This window comes from Electrophorus electricus, chromosome 12 (genome assembly GCF_041902795.1).
Source record: "Electrophorus electricus isolate QZ-2024a chromosome 12, ASM4190279v1, whole genome shotgun sequence".
In the NCBI taxonomy this organism is placed as follows: Eukaryota; Metazoa; Chordata; class Actinopteri; order Gymnotiformes; family Gymnotidae; genus Electrophorus; species Electrophorus electricus.
In genome coordinates this window covers 26831585-26850000 of record NC_137508.1, presented here as the reverse complement: position 1 = coordinate 26850000, position 18416 = coordinate 26831585, and the positions used below count along the sequence as shown (strand labels likewise).

At 42.2% G+C, this 18416-nt stretch overlaps 1 long non-coding RNA gene across 1 annotated transcript in view; it reads right to left on the bottom strand.

Moving 5' to 3' along the window:
- LOC145660253 (uncharacterized) overlaps nt 1-18416 on the bottom strand; it is a 276813-nt gene that overhangs the window by 104614 nt on the left and 153783 nt on the right. The window contains exon 4 of the long non-coding RNA XR_014126495.1: nt 12298-12366. This is a non-coding gene — a long non-coding RNA (uncharacterized LOC145660253). The remainder of the gene's footprint in view (nt 1-12297; nt 12367-18416) is intronic.

Sequence of the window (18416 nt, the reverse complement as noted above, 5' to 3'; positions counted from 1 at the left end):
TATGCGTGTGTGCATACGTGTGTCAGTGTGGGGGAACACAGGTAGGCCTGAGACACAGGGGACGTAGACCCGTATCAGTGGGAGAAACAGATGCTCCTTCCCGCTGCAGCTGTTCAGTACCAAGTAGAGGAAGTTTGGTGCTGACAGATGACACACACACACACACACACACACACACACACACACACACACACACACACACAGGTGGTGGAGAAAAGTATAATTGGGACTCCACATCACAAGAGTAAACACACATCCCCAGACACACACACACACACACACGCCTGAATACGGCGTGTGTATGCATGCGCTGTAGGTTGAATGTTGACATGCGTTGCCCTGTGACACTCCTGATCCAACAGATCAGCTCATTACTGAAGCTCTGTGTGCAGTGTGTGTGAGAGCAGGGAAACACTAAGCTGATGTGTGTTATTGGGGATGTGCCATTATGTGCATTTGTTACAGCATATTTGTTATTGCATATATGCTAAGATATATGGGCTACAGTATATGGGCTATAGTATATAAGCTATTGCATATGGGTTACAGTATATAAGCTACTGTATATGGATTATAGTATATAAGATACTGTATATGGGTTATAGTATATAAGATACAGTATATGGGCTACAGTATATGGGCTATAGTATATAAGATACAGTATATGGGCTACAGTATATGGGTTATAATATATAAGCTACTGTATATGGGTTATAGTATATGGGCTACAGTATATGGGCTACAGTATATGGGCTATAGTATATAAGCTACTGTATATGGGTTATAGTATATAAGATACAGTATATGGGTTATAGTATATAAGCTACTGTATATGGGTTATAGTATATAAGCTACTGTATATGGGTTATAGTATATAAGATACAGTATATGGGTTATAGTATATAAGCTACTGTATATGGGTTATAGTATATAAGATACAGTATATGGGTTATAGTATATAAGCTACTGTATATGGGTTATAGTATATAAGATACAGTATATGGGTTATAGTATATAAGCTACTGTATATGGGTTATAGTATATAAGATACAGTATATGAGCTACAGTATATGGGCTATAGTATATAAGATACTGTATATGGGTTATAGTATATAAGATACTGTATATGGGTTATAGTATATAAGATACAGTATATGGGCTACAGTATATGGGCTATAGTATATAAGATACAGTATATGGGCTACAGTATATGGGTTATAATATATAAGCTACTGTATATGGGTTATAGTATATGGGCTACAGTATATGGGCTATAGTATATAAGCTACTGTATATGGGTTATAGTATATAAGATACAGTATATGGGCTACAGTATATGGGTTATAGTATATAAGCTACTGTATATGAGTTATAGTATATAAGATACAGTATATGGGCTACAGTATATGGGCTATAGTATATAAGATACAGTATATGGGCTACAGTATATGGGTTATAGTATATAAGATACAGTATATAAGCTACTGTATATGGGCTATAGTATATAAGCTACTGTATCTGGGCTATGGTATATAAGCTACTGTATCTGGGCTATAGTATATAAGATACTGTATCTGGGCTATAGTATATAAGCTACTGTATCTGGGCTATGGTATCTGGGCTATAGTATATAAGCTACTGTATCTGGGCTATAGTATATAAGCTACTGTATCTGGGCTATAGTATACAAGCTACTGTATCTGGGCTATAGTATATAAGCTACTGTATCTGGGCTATGGTATATAGTATATAAGCTACTGTATATGGGCTATAGTATATAAGCTACTGTATCTGGGCTATAGTATATAAGCTACAGTATATGGGCTACTGTATATGGGCTATAGTATATAAGCTACTGTATATGGGCTAGAGTATATAAGCTACTGTATCTGGGCTATGGTATATGGGCTATAGTATATAAGCTACTGTATCTGGGCTATAGTATATAAGCTACTGTATATGGGCTATAGTATATAAGCTACTGTATATGGGCTAGAGTATATAAGCTACTGTATCTGGGCTATGGTATATGGGCTATAGTATATAAGCTACTGTATCTGGGCTATAGTATATAAGCTACTGTATCTGGGCTATGGTATATGGGCTGTAGTAAATGGGCTACTGTATACAGGCTATGATATATGTATGGGATTTGGTATATTTGATATATCTGAATACATGACACCACCTGCCTGAACACTCTCAGTCCTCCCACTAAAGGTACAAACCTGCTGTTTCTTTTTCCTGTTCCGTGTTCAAGTTTCATGGCGTGCCCCTGGAGCTGTGTGCAGTCGCGTGGCTATCTGACTAGGCTTTTCCTGACCCTTCAACCTGCACTGCTCAGAGACACGCTAGTTGAGGACAACAGAGCCAGGCCACAGCCGGCGGGGGGCGGCGGGGGCAGATGGAACAGCGCATCAATCTCCGCGAGCACCGGGGGAGGCGGAGGGGAGGCAGAGAGAGTGGCGGGTGGGGGTGGGTGGGGGTGGGGGGCCCAGCGGGCCGCAGAATGTGCTTGGCTTGCGCTGTGTCTAAAACACCTATTCCTGGGTGTCTTGTTATCGCTGCAAACACTCCTTCAGAAGAGAGGTGAGCACCTCTTCCTCTGTGTTCCCTCCCCAGAGGCTGCCATGCAAAGCTATCCAGAGGCGCCCGGGGAGAGTCGGGTGGGGGTGGGGGGGTGTTGTTTCTTTACACCTGCTAAGATAACGACACGCCCCGGTCTCCTGCCCCCTGCTGCTGACAGAAGAAACCCCGTCCGCTAATGAAGGGGAGATGGTTGGGACACTACTCACGATGCACGGTACACAGAGGACTAATTACGGCCCACCAGACAGGCCCCGGAAAAGCACACTCCAGCCCATGTAAACCACAAACACAAAGCAAACTGTGTAAAAACTCCCTCTTCAACTTTTGATGGATTTGTTTTGTTTATTTAATTTTTTCCCCCACCTACCATGGAAAAGATTTTCAGAGTTTTCATTATTTCCAAGGTGGATTGATTTTATTTTTTTTTCTGCTAGTCTTTAAATACTTCTATAAGAAACCATACCAAGCACTAAAAACAAGGTAACTTTAACTCCTGTTCAAGGACCCCTGTAGAGGGGCTCAGCTTTCATTCTCCAGTTTTGTACCTACATACCTTTTCTAACTAGTTCCATGGTAATTGCTGCATAATTTATAATTCATAAGTCATACCAAATAATAGATCATAACAAAAAACCTAAAAATAACTTAGGACTAATGACTCAACAAGTTTAAGTGGTAAAAACATTTTTTGGATGAATTTTTAGAACATTCTAGAAGACTGAATATACCATAACATATATAAACCCATGAAAAACAACTTAAGACTAATGAGTCAACAGTTTTAAGGCATTACAACATTTCTGGATGAATTTTTAGAACATTCTAGGAGACTAGCTGCTAGGGCTCAACATCCCTGCAGAGTCGAGTCTCTGCTTGTATCCAACCCCAGAACCAGCCAATCAGAGTCGAGATAAAGCTCTCTGAACTGAGCAGGATCAGGTGTGTGTTAGATAGGGGTCAGGGCTTGGCTCCACAGGAGGTCAGACGTCAGGGACTGTACATTTATTACGAGAGGCTATTAGAAAAACTTTCTCTAGTGGGGTCTTCCATCACACGTAATTCCTAAAGCAGCACTCAGAAAGTCCAACTCAACCTGCCAGCCTCTGCGCCAGGCTGTGGGACCGTTGGCTAGAAGGCACATGTGAACGCAAGTGTCTGATTGGCTGAGGAGGTGGCGGCCCTGTCTTTCTGAGAGGGCAGTGGTGACTGATATTGGAGTTGACTGCTCCCGATAGCCCCTGTCAGCATGGAACACCTTGAGACTTTATATCAGAAATATAAAATCAATAATCCGCCACTGGAAACACATCAGTTAAGAAAGATGGAGCTTCTTTTGGGAAGTGGTGTGTGTGTGTGTGTGGGTGGGGGTGTGTGTGTGTGAGGGGGGCTTTTCAAATGCCTGCATTTCTAGCATATGTCTCTGTATCTGACTGCTGGGCTTTTATACATTTATTTAGAGGTTGTAGATAAACTAAATTATCTATCTATCTATCTATCTATCTATCTATCTATCTATCTATCTATCTATCTATCTATCTATCTATCTATCTATCTATCTATCTATCTATCTATCTATCTATCTATCTATCTATCTATCTATCTATCTAAATAAATGACACACTGGAGTTTATTGAGAATATATATTTATTTATTTTGTATGCAAGATTCTGTCTTTGTGGAGCTCATTCAGGTTTTGTTGAACAAAGAGCAAAATCCAAAGAGAGAGAGAGTGTGTGTGTGTGTGTGTGTGTGTGTGTGTGTATGTGTTTGGAATGTTTCTGAAAACATGGCACATTGTGTCTGATTGTGGAAGTAGAAGGTCAAAATTACGACTGAACCATAGAATGAACCTGACTGGCGCGCGCGCCCACACACACACACACACACACACACACACACACACACACACGTACAGTATACAGTGGGGCACTGGGCTTGATAGTAGGCATGACCATGGGTGTGGCAGTGGGTGGGGCCTTCATCCCTGCTGAAGCCTTGCACATCACACTGCACCTCCCAGTGTCGCTCTCCAGGGTTCTGAAGTCACCCCAGACCCTTGAGTCCAGCACCTTTGCTTTGAGCAGTAGGACCGTCTGGCAGCAAGGCTCGCTAAAGTGACACAGCTGGAGGCTACTAACGAGGTCCATCTGTGGACGTCGCCTCTCCTCCCCGCGGGCCGCGAACAGCGCACCATCAACCCTGGCAAGGTGAGTGAGAATTAAAAGTCGCTCTTGACACACACCTTTCTAGTGTTGCATTCACAAATTTGAAGACTGGGGACATTAACCTCTGCCAGTAGACGACAACATTCAAACTGTTACCTACAGAGCCAAACCTCACCAGAGTCGACATTCCCTACAGCTCCTGAGGCCTCGGTTCTTTAATAAACAGTTCCTCCAGGATCTGAAGTCTCATACATATACAGCAAGATATATTTATACACCTATATATGCCCTCTTTCCTTCTAATTTACACACATACACTCTCCCTTCCACATCATTCATACACACACACACACACAAACACTCTCAGCAAAGGCACGAACTGTGTCTCACGTTTCGCACTGGTCTGAAACAGCATGGAGACATTGAACCCCTGCTATCAAACACGCCAGCCATTACCAACAAAACAACACCCTGCTGACACGCACCAAGCGTGTTTTGTACCCTGCGTACTGTATGTAACTCAAAATCTTAAACGTGGACTTAAGTGTCTGAGAGACTCTCTTCGGTAGGTTGCCGGGCTCCTGTAATGAGGTGCTCTCAAGACGCTCGGGCAGTAATGTAGTGGAACGTCTGTGTCCAAGTGCCTCGTGCTGCATCGGTACACAGACAGAGCAGATGTCTCAATTCAGGAAGTTTAGTCACACATAAGGGAGCACAGCTGCCACTCGCTAATCCATTGGACGCAGCGCACGCACATGGCAGAAAGAAAAAGATTGTCTCAATTTCCGAGAAAGCGAGAGAAGTTGCAAACCTTCTCCACCACCTTCTGCTGTCTTAAACATGATTAAAATGACTTTTGAATCAGCAATTATTATACCGACTATCAAAATGTAAACAAATTAGAAATGGTGGGCTCGGCCGTCGAAGGCGATTATGGAGCGGGAGATGTAGAGGAGCGGAGAGGAGTGTACTGGAGTAACAAACACAGCGGAGAAAAATCCTGGCAATGTTCCGATTAGGATACAATTTGGACCTGGAATTTTTTTTTAAAGTAAACTGTGATCTATAGTATTCCAAAAAAAAATTCCCTAAAGTATGCATTAAAACCACACATCCCAACTATGTCTTCTCTCATGTATCCCTGAACTATTTATTCATCTGAAGCCAATTTCATTGCATGGATTAGTGGACAGTTTAAAACAATGTTCATTTTGGATGCCTAACAAAACAGCATTCCAACATTCTTCACCATGCACCGATACGTGGATTTTTGTTTCTGTTACAGCGAGAAAGTAAATGATGTCATCCTAAACCAAGGACGTGCTGTTACAGTGTTCAGAGCGTTTACTGTATATCTACATTTCCAAGCAGCCAGGGACAGACTACAAAAACCAGACTCCTCCATGTTAAAAACAATCGTGGCGGTAAGGTGAGCTTCTACGGGCGTCCTGGGTTTTCATACCAGCTCCAAGAGATCCGTGACTTTCTGTTTGCTGTTTAAAATGAGAATATTTATGTAAAGTAATTGCATGAGGCACTAAGGCTCTGATAACTACAAAACTACACAATGTCCTGTAAGTAACATGAACATGGAATAACAGCAGTGGTACCCATGCAGGCAGTGTAGGGAAAATCCTACAGGGCCTTCAGGATACAAGAGGAACACTGTATTAAAAGACAAAGTTTAACCAGAAATCTGACTAAATGAATGAAAGAAAAATAAAATTCCTTTAATTCCTGTTTAGAGTTCAGGAATTCAAGGTAAAACTCAAAACCCTGAAAAACAGAAAATCATGTGGAACTGACAGAATCGATAATGAGAAATCCCAAATTACAACTGGCCATTCTGTAGCTAATCTATTGCCAAAAGGTGGAATTTTGTGAGGTGGAACAGAGGTCTCATTTTTTTATAATAAATAAAAATGGTAAATTTGAACCAAGTAACTGCAGTGGTATCTGTGTAAACAGCAATCTAGGTAAGGGCTCCTGTAGTGCCCTGAATACTAGACCATCAACATACTCAATTCAAGACAATGCCACGTCAAAGGTCAAAGTGGATTTTTACCACAACATCAGATAACATTTACACCTTGCATATACTCATTCAAAAGTGCATCCACCAGAAAAGTAAACAGAAAATGTATTGTGTTTCATAGACCTAAAAAATGCTTTTGATTAAGTTTGGCACGATTCTTCCAATTACTTCAATGCAATTTCTTAAATCCACATATACTGGATTAGAATTACATGAAATATATATCATGAAATTACTTGAACATATAGGATTAGAATTACCTGAAAAATAAACAGATTTCCATTTATATGCAGATAATTAGCTTCTTTAACACAAGCTCTACAACATTTAAATTTAATTATAACCTACTTATAATAATTAGACCAAACATCAATAAAGTTAAAATTAGGATTTAAAAAGCCAGATCACAGAAAACAAAACTCCACTTTAACAGGACCACACTTTGATGCACCAGGGAATGTAATTATCTAAGGCTATTAATCTGGCACCTTCAGCAAGACTATGAACGCACAGATAGAAAAATCAAGAATACATGAAAAGGATATATTATATTATTAAAACATCTATTAATACACTCAACCCACCAAATCACAATTTTCTAAAAATATTCCAGGACATCATTAAATCCGTACTACTATACAGCAGGAAAATAGGGGAACCAATAATTTATCAAAAAGACTCTTCATGGGACACAAATCCCATAGAAGAATTTCGTTTGGAATTTTGTCTTTGAAGTTCATCATAACATCTGACATGCAGGTTTGTTCATTTTGCAATTCTTTCTTTTTAGGTGTCAGCACTGACTCCTGTATCTAATAGTGTTTTAGTATGATGCTATTTGGTCTAGCCTGTTTGTACCAGTTAGGATTCATTTTCATCATACTTCTGTAACTTTTGTAAGTCACACTGGATAAGAGTGTCTTCTACATGGTGTAAATGTGATGTTAAAAAGGAGTTTTAAATCACACTCCTACCCAAGCGTCCTGTCAGCACACAGCCTACACCCACAAACACACCCCTCAGACCCTGCAAAGAAAAACACCACCTCCACAGTACAGTCACCTACACCCTCTCACAACCACACCTCTGAATGGCAGACAAAGCCCACCAAAATCGATGTATTAATAACTGAATCAACGGAATCTCCTTCAATTTATAAATTAGAATGTTATGAAGTATTGAACCGAGAATACATTTTATTTATCCTCCCAAAAAAGCTTGAAGCAGTGGGCAGAACCTGGGGATGGAGGAGGAACTCTGGCATCCCAGAGAAGAAGAGTGCTACTTTCTCTGCTCATGAGCTAAACACACACACCTTACACGCGACATCATAACCTATTAAGAACATACATTCCACCTTCAGAAGACAAAATTATGAGTAATGAAGATAACAAAACAATAAGCTTAGAACTGCATCAGTCCTATATATATATATATATATATATATATATAGAGAGAGAGAGAGAGAGAGAGAGAGAGAGAGAGAGAGAGCGCTGATGAAGGACCTCTGTGCGAAACTGTGTACTTTACTACAATTTTGAATCTCTCGCTCTCTCTCTCCCTATAGAGAGAGAGATTTCTCTTCTTCTTTTTTTTTCTTCCGCCACAGTTTTATCATTTCTAATAATAATTCAGTTAATCGGTTTGGCAACAATTGTTAATTACAATTCATGCCAATAAAGCTACTGAATTGTGAAGTGAGAGAAGGAGAGAGAGAGAGAGAGAGAGAGAGAGAGAGAGAGAGAAAGGGAGAAACTTGTAGATCTAGGGCATGGAGAGGCAGTGTGTTATGAGTGAGTGAGCGAGTGAGTGAGTGATTGTGTGTGTGTGTGTGTGTGTGTGTGTGTGTGTGTGTGTGTGTGTCCATGCCATTACAGACCCTCCAGGAGCACTTTTATTCTCCCCTTCATATATATACGTGGGTGTAAAAGTGGCTATAAAGGGCCATGACTCGAGGTGTGCGTGAGTGAAGACATGTCCAGCCAGACAGCAGCTCTGCTGACCATGTACTGCACTAACACACCTCAGCATGTTTGGGAAAACTTCATTTTTGGGGGCATCTTCTACAATGGGCAGGCCACCATAAAAAGAGAAAGAGTGAGGGAAATACACGATGACTTCAAATCTATAAAATAAGCAATTAGTCCTTTGTAACGCAGGTATGCAGACATAATAAATGTGGACGTGTAATCGCTGCTCACTGCACAACGGTGAGCAGTCGTGTATGACCTGTTCTCACGCTGTGCAGAAACACACGTCACACTCCAAGACTAGCGTCACTAGCCAAGACGTAGCACGTATAGAGGACGCCATCCAACCACCTCACACACGCACTCAGGCACGCACTCAGAAAAATCACCGGAACAACTCAAGTTTCTATTAGAGTTTAATTTGCGATCATGTTGTTAAAGGAGCTCTGTTTGAGTCTGGGGTTGATTAATAGGTGCAAGATCTTGCTACATAATGAGGGATGGATACAGGAGATGGAGTGCCTATGAAAAATGACCCTGTATGGGTTTACACGCACATGCACCTGCATGCACACTTTCACCTAAACAGATTTAGATTTTGTAACTCATGAAAAAATTTTTAAAAGGTGGAGTTCTCATATTTGTTATTTTTCTTAATATTTCCACTAAAGGTTTCAAAATTCCTTGGTTATTTATAACTTAAGAGTTTACCTCTATGAAACAACATGTTTAGTTTGAGATGCTAGAAAAATATTGAATGTATACATTTAAATCTTTTTTAATTTTAAGTATTATTGAGCCAAAAGTGCAATATATTGGATAATATGTGGACATAGTCAGAAACATAGCACAGTTTAATAGCAGAATGTGTTACAATTAAAATGAAACCTTTTTACTGATTTGAAGTCTGCTGAAAGTAGTTTACAGAGAAAGGAAAGCAGTTTGGTTTTAAAGAGTTTACGTGAAGTGTGTACACACACACACACACACACACACACACACACACACACACACACACACACACGTGTGCAGGTACAGGTCTGGTATGCTTCAGCCTTACAGATTCTTTTTATTTCCATGCTACCCACAGAGAGATCACAGGATGTTTGTTTCAAATTACCCACTGACTGGAGGCACTAATTATAAAAATTCAGTTCATTTCTGCATCTGAATGGCAGTTGCATGTACTGAAGAAAGAACTGGCCAATCTAAGGTTGGAGCACATGGATTTGAAACAGATAATGAATCAGAGGTAAAATGTGAGCCGTTTTCACAGACAGGGATGCTGGGTCTTCTCTAATGTTCTAGCATCTCCCAAAATCCATGTCCTGGTTCATCACAGCCTGCTGTGCTGACATCTGTGCATGGCAGTCACTGCCACCACAGCAAAATAATCTCACACGTCCAAATAATATCACACGTCCCGCTCCTTTCAAAATAATATCACACATCCAAATAATCTCACACGTCCCGCTCCTTTCAAAATAATCTCACACGTCCAAATAATCTCACACGTCCCGCTCCTTTCAAAATAATCTCACACGTCCAAATAATCTCACACGTCCCACTCCTTTCAAAATAATCTCACACGTCCAAATAATCTCACACGTCCCGCTCCTTTCAAAATAATCTCACACATCCAAATAATCTCACACGTCCCGCTCCTTTCAAAATAATCTCACACATCCAAATAATCTCACACGTCCCTCTCCTTTCAAAATAATCTCACACGTCCAAATAATCTCACACGTCCCTCTCCTTTCAAAATAATCTCACACATCCAAATAATCTCACACATCCCTCTCCTTTCAAAATAATATCACACATCCAAATAATCTCACACATCCCTCTCCTTTCAAAATAATCTCACACGTCCAAATAATATCACACGTCCCTCTCCTTTCAAAATAATCTCACACGTCCCTCTCCTTTCAAAATACTCTCACCCGTCCAAATAATCTCACACGTCCCTCTCCTTTCAAAATAATCTCACACGTCCAAATAATCTCACACGTCCCTCTCCTTTCAAAATACTCTCACCCGTCCAAATAATCTCACACGTCCCGCTCCTTTCAAAATAATTCACACATCCAAATAATCTCACACGTCCCTCTCATTTCAAAATAATCTCACACATCTAAATAATCCCACACGTCTCTCTCATTCTATAGACGGCAAAGCTTTTTTGTTTGTGATAATGTATAGAAAAGTATAAATAAAATGAATGCTACTGTTATGACCTTAAAGATACAGAAGACATGGTGGGAGTGTTCGAACATAAACAGATGCTAATCAGAGGAATAATAAGACGATCTCTGTCCAGTAATGTGGCCCTCTCACTTTCTTTCTCAATATCCCTGCTGTTGCTCACCTGTCTGTTTCTCACACTCACCTGTCTTGTTTCTCACGCTCACCTGTCTGTCTCTCACACACTCACCTGTCTTGTTTCTCACGCTCACCTGTCTCGTTTTTCACGTTCACCTGTCCTTCTCATGCTCAATTCTCTCTCTCACTCACCTATACATGTAAGCCCCGTACTGCAATATTGACATTTTTAATGTTGATTTAAAAATGAATTTGCTGATAAATTCAATATATTTAAATTAAATTTTACTTAAGATAACTGAGGGCTGAACAGAAGTAAACAATGATGACTGAACACAAGGACTGAAATTAATTAGTAATTAATCATGTGACCTGTGGGAGACAGGGCAGAAAGATGATTGGATAGATTTGGTAACAAGCCGGCTGTGTGTAATCTTAAATCATGCAAATTTTATCAGTGAGTTATCTAGGATGTGAGTGAGATTCCGCTCTCTCTCTCTCTCCCTCTCACTCTCACACACACACACACACACACACACACACACACACACACACCTGCTCTGTCACGTTCCAACCTAATATGGGATAGGGAGTGTATTCAGCAAACAGTCTGGTAGGACAAGCGCACTGGGCACAATATGTGTGTGTAATGCAGTGTGGAGTCGTCAGTGTGTTCAATTGAATGCAAGAGCTTAAGAGTGACAAGCAAACTCTGCAGAAGCAACTAGACACACACACACACACACACACACACAGCTCATCTGTGAGGCCAGTATTATGGGCAAAAGCCCGACGTGAACAGATGTTTATTTATAAAGCAACAGCAGGCTGGACATGACAAAGGGCACAACCAGGGTCAAGACCAGTCCCAATGAATTTCTGACAACTGCCACATCCTCTATACGCATGTGTGCATGCGTGTGTGTGTGTTAAAGGCAGGCTGACCCAACCGGGCACAGATTAAGTAAGCGTGGCATCCAACAGTACGTGAGCTACACATAAGACGGAGGTGGCACCAGTTAATAAACATAAGTCTTTAGTGGACACACAGAAAGAGGAAAATAAAAGCTCAGATAAAAGTGCAGAGCAAGTTGAGAATTAACTGTGTATGCAGTTAGTCAGCAACAAGCTGACATGCGTATTTTATTACAGTTCACGGATAGCAGAGGCCTGTAGAAGACACACGGTGCCTAGTGTCTCACTATCTCCTCACCTGCGGGCCTGGTGTCTGGGCATCCTCTACCGTGGACACCTGAGGAATGGACGCCTTCCCACTTCAGTTCTGCATGTGGAAGGAAAAACAGAGAACAAACAAATAAATGAAACTGACATCCAACCAAATGTCAGCTACGAGTCACCTTCCAATCCAACAAAAACTAAAAGAAAGAGAGGCGTGTTATTGTTTTCTACATCCCCGAAGGCTAACTCTAACCCTAGTGCAAACCATTACCCTCATGTAAACACAGGTGCCTGCGTTACCCAACCCTAACCTTTAATAATAACCAAAATTAGTTTTTTTTTTGTCTCTTGCAACAACCACACACACACACACACACACACACACACACACACACACACACACACACACAAAGAACAGTTTTTGCCATCACACACTCGCCAGGTCTGGGGCCAGCGTGCGGTCTGCATTAGCGTTCTGTCGTATGATTGGTGTGCTCTAAACCACACACTTGACTGCGGACCCACCCAGAGTGGCTCCGTGGCTGTCCGATGGCTGGCCCCGGGCTCACGTGGCTTCTATATTAAAGTGGTGTGCAGGCTCACAGGGACCCAAACCTCATTTTCAATGGTATTGATTCCTTCCTCAAATAAGAGCCTCACCACAATTTATTTGTGCCCCCCCCCAGGTATCATCTGTTTAAACATGTTCCAGAATCAATCAGCTTCGTTCCTCAGCGGGATACCAGCACACATCAGCCAGGTTATTATCCACCCTAATGAAAGCTGTGCCCATCATCACACACACACACACACACACACACAAACAGGGTCTGGGACCTATGTTTTTTTTTTGGTTGTTTTTTTATGAAGTTAGTTAGACCAACTTTTCAGGGAAGGTCCACTTTTCAGTCGTTCTGTGTTATTAGAGGCACCGCTCACATTCTCTTTCAGGGGAGGGATTCTGGGGTCATTTCTTCTCCTTCGTTTTTGCTGTAAGGATGCAGACAAACTGTGTGTACCTCAGGGGCGAAACGTCTTTCCCTCAGATTTAACTGGTTCTCACTGTGCACCTGTGCCATGCCACAGTCTGTGAAAGGTAAAACCATCTACAAATTCCCATTTAAAACACAGCAGCCAACCACAAATCCAGGAAAGTGTTACTGGCTCGGTTTGGCCTCTTAATCACATAGTAAGACAGACATAGTGAAACTGATCACAGATCAGTTGGAACACAGTCCCAGACACAAGAATAGAAATTATTTTTTTTTTTTGTTATATTCTGATTACAATATTCATATGAGGTCTAGAAACTCATTCTGTTTCTGATTCTTTATTAATAAAGGTAAGGGCTTATTAATAAAGTTAAGCATGTATTAATAAAGGTAAGGGTTTGTGTCTTTTTATAGTAAAAGATTGAAAATGTAAAATATACCATAGTAACATTTGGGCATTTTTAAAGAGAAGATAGCATCTTTCACAGAGTAAATTCTAGTAGAATCAAGCTACAATAAAAAGCATGTTAAAGTGAGTATGAAAAAGACAACTCTAACATTTAAAAATAGTGCTATTGTTTATAATGAAAGCCTTTTTTTCTTCATTTATTTTTATCACAAAGCTTTTGAGTGCTTGCCACGTTAACGCTGGATGCATTTTACATGCTAAGCGTGCAAACAGCCGCCTACAGAAGCAGTAATTCATACTGTCACCACATAACATCTAAACCAGCATGAAACGACTAAAACACATTAGCAAAAGTATACAACTCTTGCGTACCTGAGTAAGTGGGAAATGCCAGAAATATAATTATACATCTTATATATATAATAATATAAATAATATCATTTAAACAAGAACATATAGAAGTTAACAGAACAGAAAATAAATGTTCACATTACTGTTTGTAATGATGCTGAGGTCCAGATAGTTTAATCAGTGTCATTACCGACACGGCAAAACACCAACTGTGCCATTGTGCTACATATCTGAAATACACAATGCGATATTTCCATAATAGCATTCAGTCACTGGGGTGAGACCACTACTGCGTTTATTAATGCTAAACGCACACGACCTGCTTGCTGTGAATGTGGCAACATTTCTCCGATAACTGAAAACTGTAAACTCGCAAACAGAATTGTTCTCAGATTGCAGTCACCCTGAGCTAAACCGCGCAGAGAATTCGATATTCGCAGAGCAAAATCGTTCAATCGGACCATCGGCCCAAAGACTAAATTAGTGTGTATTTAAATCCAAGGGTGCTGTGGAGGGAGAGTGGGTGCAGACAGAGGCAGAGATAGCCGCCCTGTTTTTTCGCTGCCACGCTAATCTGTGTCGGATGTTAAAAGGGCGTGAGTGAAGGAGGCAGTCTGGCGCTGGAGGAAGACACCATGACTAAAACCTTCAGCGTTGCTCATCTCAGAGCCCCCCCCCCCGCCGGGCCCAGATGAGGGAGATCGAGGGCTTGCCTGCCACGGCTGACACTATGGTCCTTTAGGGGTCATTGTCTGCCCAGTTCACGCTGAAATAGGCTCACCACAGACGTCCGACGGGAACCCTGACTTACTTTAGCAGGACTTGTCAGGAGACGCCCACCGCTAACGGCCGAGAGGCGGGACGCTCAGCAGTGGCTTTCAGCGTGCTGACAGTGTGTGTGTGTGTGTGTCTTGTGACAACATGCTTTCACCCAAAGCTTCTACGGCACTGTGAATGACTTTCAGGGACAGCTTGTAAAACACAAATCAAAATGCCAGTCTGTTCTATTACAAAGTTTTATTCAAAAGTCCTAAAAGAAGCCGCTACAAAATACGCACATTTCACCTGATGTTCCAGGAGCAATTATGCCACTATTGGTGAAGCCTCCAAGAGTTTCCCAACCACAAAGAATTTCTGTTGTATTTTTTTTTTTATTATTAAATGCATTTTATATCTAGATATTTAAAAAACTTATATTCCATTCTTATATTCCATTCCGTTTCATTGAAATAACAAAACCTTTCAACATTTTCATTAGTTTAAAGTGCAAAAATGGATAAACATACAAACACTTAATAAAATAAACTACAAATTAACAACAAACAATAAGCATACAAGCCACACCCACGGCACAGACAGTATCTATAAAAATAACCAATAAGGAAGGACGGTACAGCTCATTTCGTGCGGGCTTTGATACACACGGCTCCACATGCTCCACACCTCAGATGCTCAGCCAGGCATTCAGGACAAATCACTGTTTCATCGCTGCCTTTAACACTGGCAGAAAACCTGGCCTGAACTTAAGAGAACAACGGGGCACCGACCACAAAACCCGGCGGATTCGTTTTCACGGCCGTTCACGTAAATCGTCTTTTCGTTCCCGGGGACGCCATGAAATTGGCCTGTTCTCAGGGCTGAAAGTGGGCACGCTGGGACGTCCTCGGACGCGAGCGTCACGTCGGGTTTACGCCGTGTGGCCCCTCCTGCCTCTCTCTATGTAACACAAACCCCAAAACCAACTCTCCTCTTCTCCACTTCCATCTAGCCAGCTAATTAGGGCATAGTTTCACTTCGATATCCCACTGACAAAAGCCAGCATGGTCTCTCTCAAGAAATAAACACGCCTGATATATATATTTATTTTATCTTATGTTCATCCCTCCCTTCAATTTGGGACTAGACTGTTTAATCTACCATTTGAGTGCGAGCGAACAGAAAGAGTTTGGAGATGGCTGTGTGTTAATGGGACATTAGAACAGAAGGGTTATAATTTCTGTTTCCTTTATACAAAACATGTTAATACATTAAACAGAGCTCCTGTTGTATTTTGTCCTATGATAATTACACCGTTATGAACATTAGTGCTAAACCTTTTGTTTATATATTTCGGTATATTGTATCATCATGAATGTGGTTTTGTCGCTTTATTTTAAATCACGGCAATACACACTAAACGATTCATTTTTACTCCCCACCCCCCCAGGCATAACGAGGAATTTGGTGTACTTCTACAAAAACAAATATCTCCGTTTAAGAAGACGGGCTGATTAATGTTCTGAAGAGACACGTGAAAGCAGTAAAGCTGTAAGTGGGAGGCTGGTGTTATGAGACCGGCGCGCTGATGTGGGAGGATGAGTGGCGAGCAGGCACTCAGCCTCTCAGCGCAGAGGTGAAAACCCCGCGGCCGTGGGAGCGAGCGATGCCCCCGGCCAGGGCAGGAGGGGTGGGGGTGGACTGAGGCAGCAATGCAAGAACACGGCAGGTCTTTTTCAAGTCAGCAGTTTCAAATATTTATGACTCCTCTCGTGTAGTGCTTTTTAACCTTCCGCTAACCCCATTTAAGCGATGGATGCTTCTTTGAAAGTTCCTTGGACACAGAGAAAGGAAAACAGATTTGAGCCGAGGTGACAGTTCTCTCTCTCTCTCTCTCTCTCTCTCTCCCTCTCCCTCTCTCTCTCTCTCTCTGTCTCTCTCTCTGTCTCTCTCTCTCTCTCTCTCTCTCCCTCTCTCTCTCTGTCTCTCTCTCTCTCTCTCTCTCTCTCTCTCTCCCTCTCTCTCTCTCTCTCTCTCTCCCTCCCTCTCTCCCATTCCTTCTGCGTCTTCCTCTTTATCTTTTTTCCGTCTCTCTCTGCATGTTCATCTCAACTCTCTTTGTCTTTTCTTTCAACTTTTCAGGTTAAGTCTCCTCATCTTGTAAACAGCTGTATTTTTTTTTTCTCTTCACTATTTATTTATGCCTAACTGGCTCTTGGTGCGTTCCAGCGTTGGTGTAAGACGTTCTAAGACGGGCCAGTGCTCATTAGAGCCAGCGCGCCATGACCCCGCGTGACCCCGCACTCCCCTAGGCCGGGCCAGATGCTGAGGTCTATTTTAAATTCATCGCCACACTCGGTTTTTGTTTGTTGCTTTGCATTACTTTGAATTGTCTGATGCATATGTTCTGTCCTTCACAGATTTTGTAGGTCAGCCTCAGAAATGAGGCAGCCATCCCGGCAGAGACGAGGCAGTACCCCCCTAGTCCCAAAAGAAAGCCCGCTGGTGGGCTTAGCTGCGGGTTGAGTACTGGTCTCTTAGGGACACATGACAGGCCAGACCCTGGCAGGAGAAACTCTCTGTCAGAACTTACAGAGAGTGTGTGTATGTGTGTGTGTGTGTGTGTGTGTGTCAGGGCAGCTTAGCTGATTTTACAATAAGGCCATAACGACTCAGCGGTCGTTAAGAGGGACCAGTGAGAAAACCCAGTGGCTATTTGATCTGTACTGGTTTCACTAACATTCAACATTTAAACAGTTCAGCGTCCAGCAGGAAGCCGAGCGCTCTGAGGAGAGACCGGTATGGGGAAAGGAGGTGTCTGGCACAGAGAAATGTGAGCGGTCACCATCACTCTGTCCACACACAGCAGAAACGCAGCACACAGGAGTCCTCCGACGCCCGGCTCGGAAGCTCGAGTCCGCGCCCTGGTGCGGCGGGTGCTAATAATTCTCCTCGTCCCATAACGTCTGGCCATTAGCTGGCGGGGCTCCGTCCGGAGCTTTCAAAACAGCCCTCTAAAGAACTGACAGCACCTTGCCAATGTGTCAGCGGCAGTGGTGCTGCCGGACTGATTTAAACGGACACTTAACGACAGGCAGGACATGGGGGCCTTCCCGGAGGGACCGGGAAGGGTTAACCCTCGTGGCTTTTTGCCGAAGCGCAGTCCGCTACTGATTTTAATATATGGATAAATATGTGGAACTGCAGGCGTGAGGATGGAGTCTGGGACCAGAGGGACGTGTCAGTCTGGTGAGTGGCCTGCGTGCAGTCACGCTCCAAAACACACTGACGTGTCCCTGAGTACCACTCACACACACTCACACGCGCGCACGCATGCACACGCTTGCTCAGTTATACACACACGCACAGAAATTTACATATCGCCCCTCTTGTTACTGCACTTCGAGTGCATAGAAGGAAACTTTTCAGGAACTGTATGCAAAAATGTGCGTGCGTGTGTGTGTGTGTGTGTGTGTGTGTGTGTGTGTGTGTGTGTGTGTGTGTGTGTGTTTCTACCCCCATCAAGTTAACCCTTAGCAAACATGACCCAATGCAATTCCGAGGAAAACAACTGACAGCCACTTACTCCATATGGAAATTTCCTTCCATCTCTTGACAAGTTTCCTTGCAGCTTATTTCTCTTCT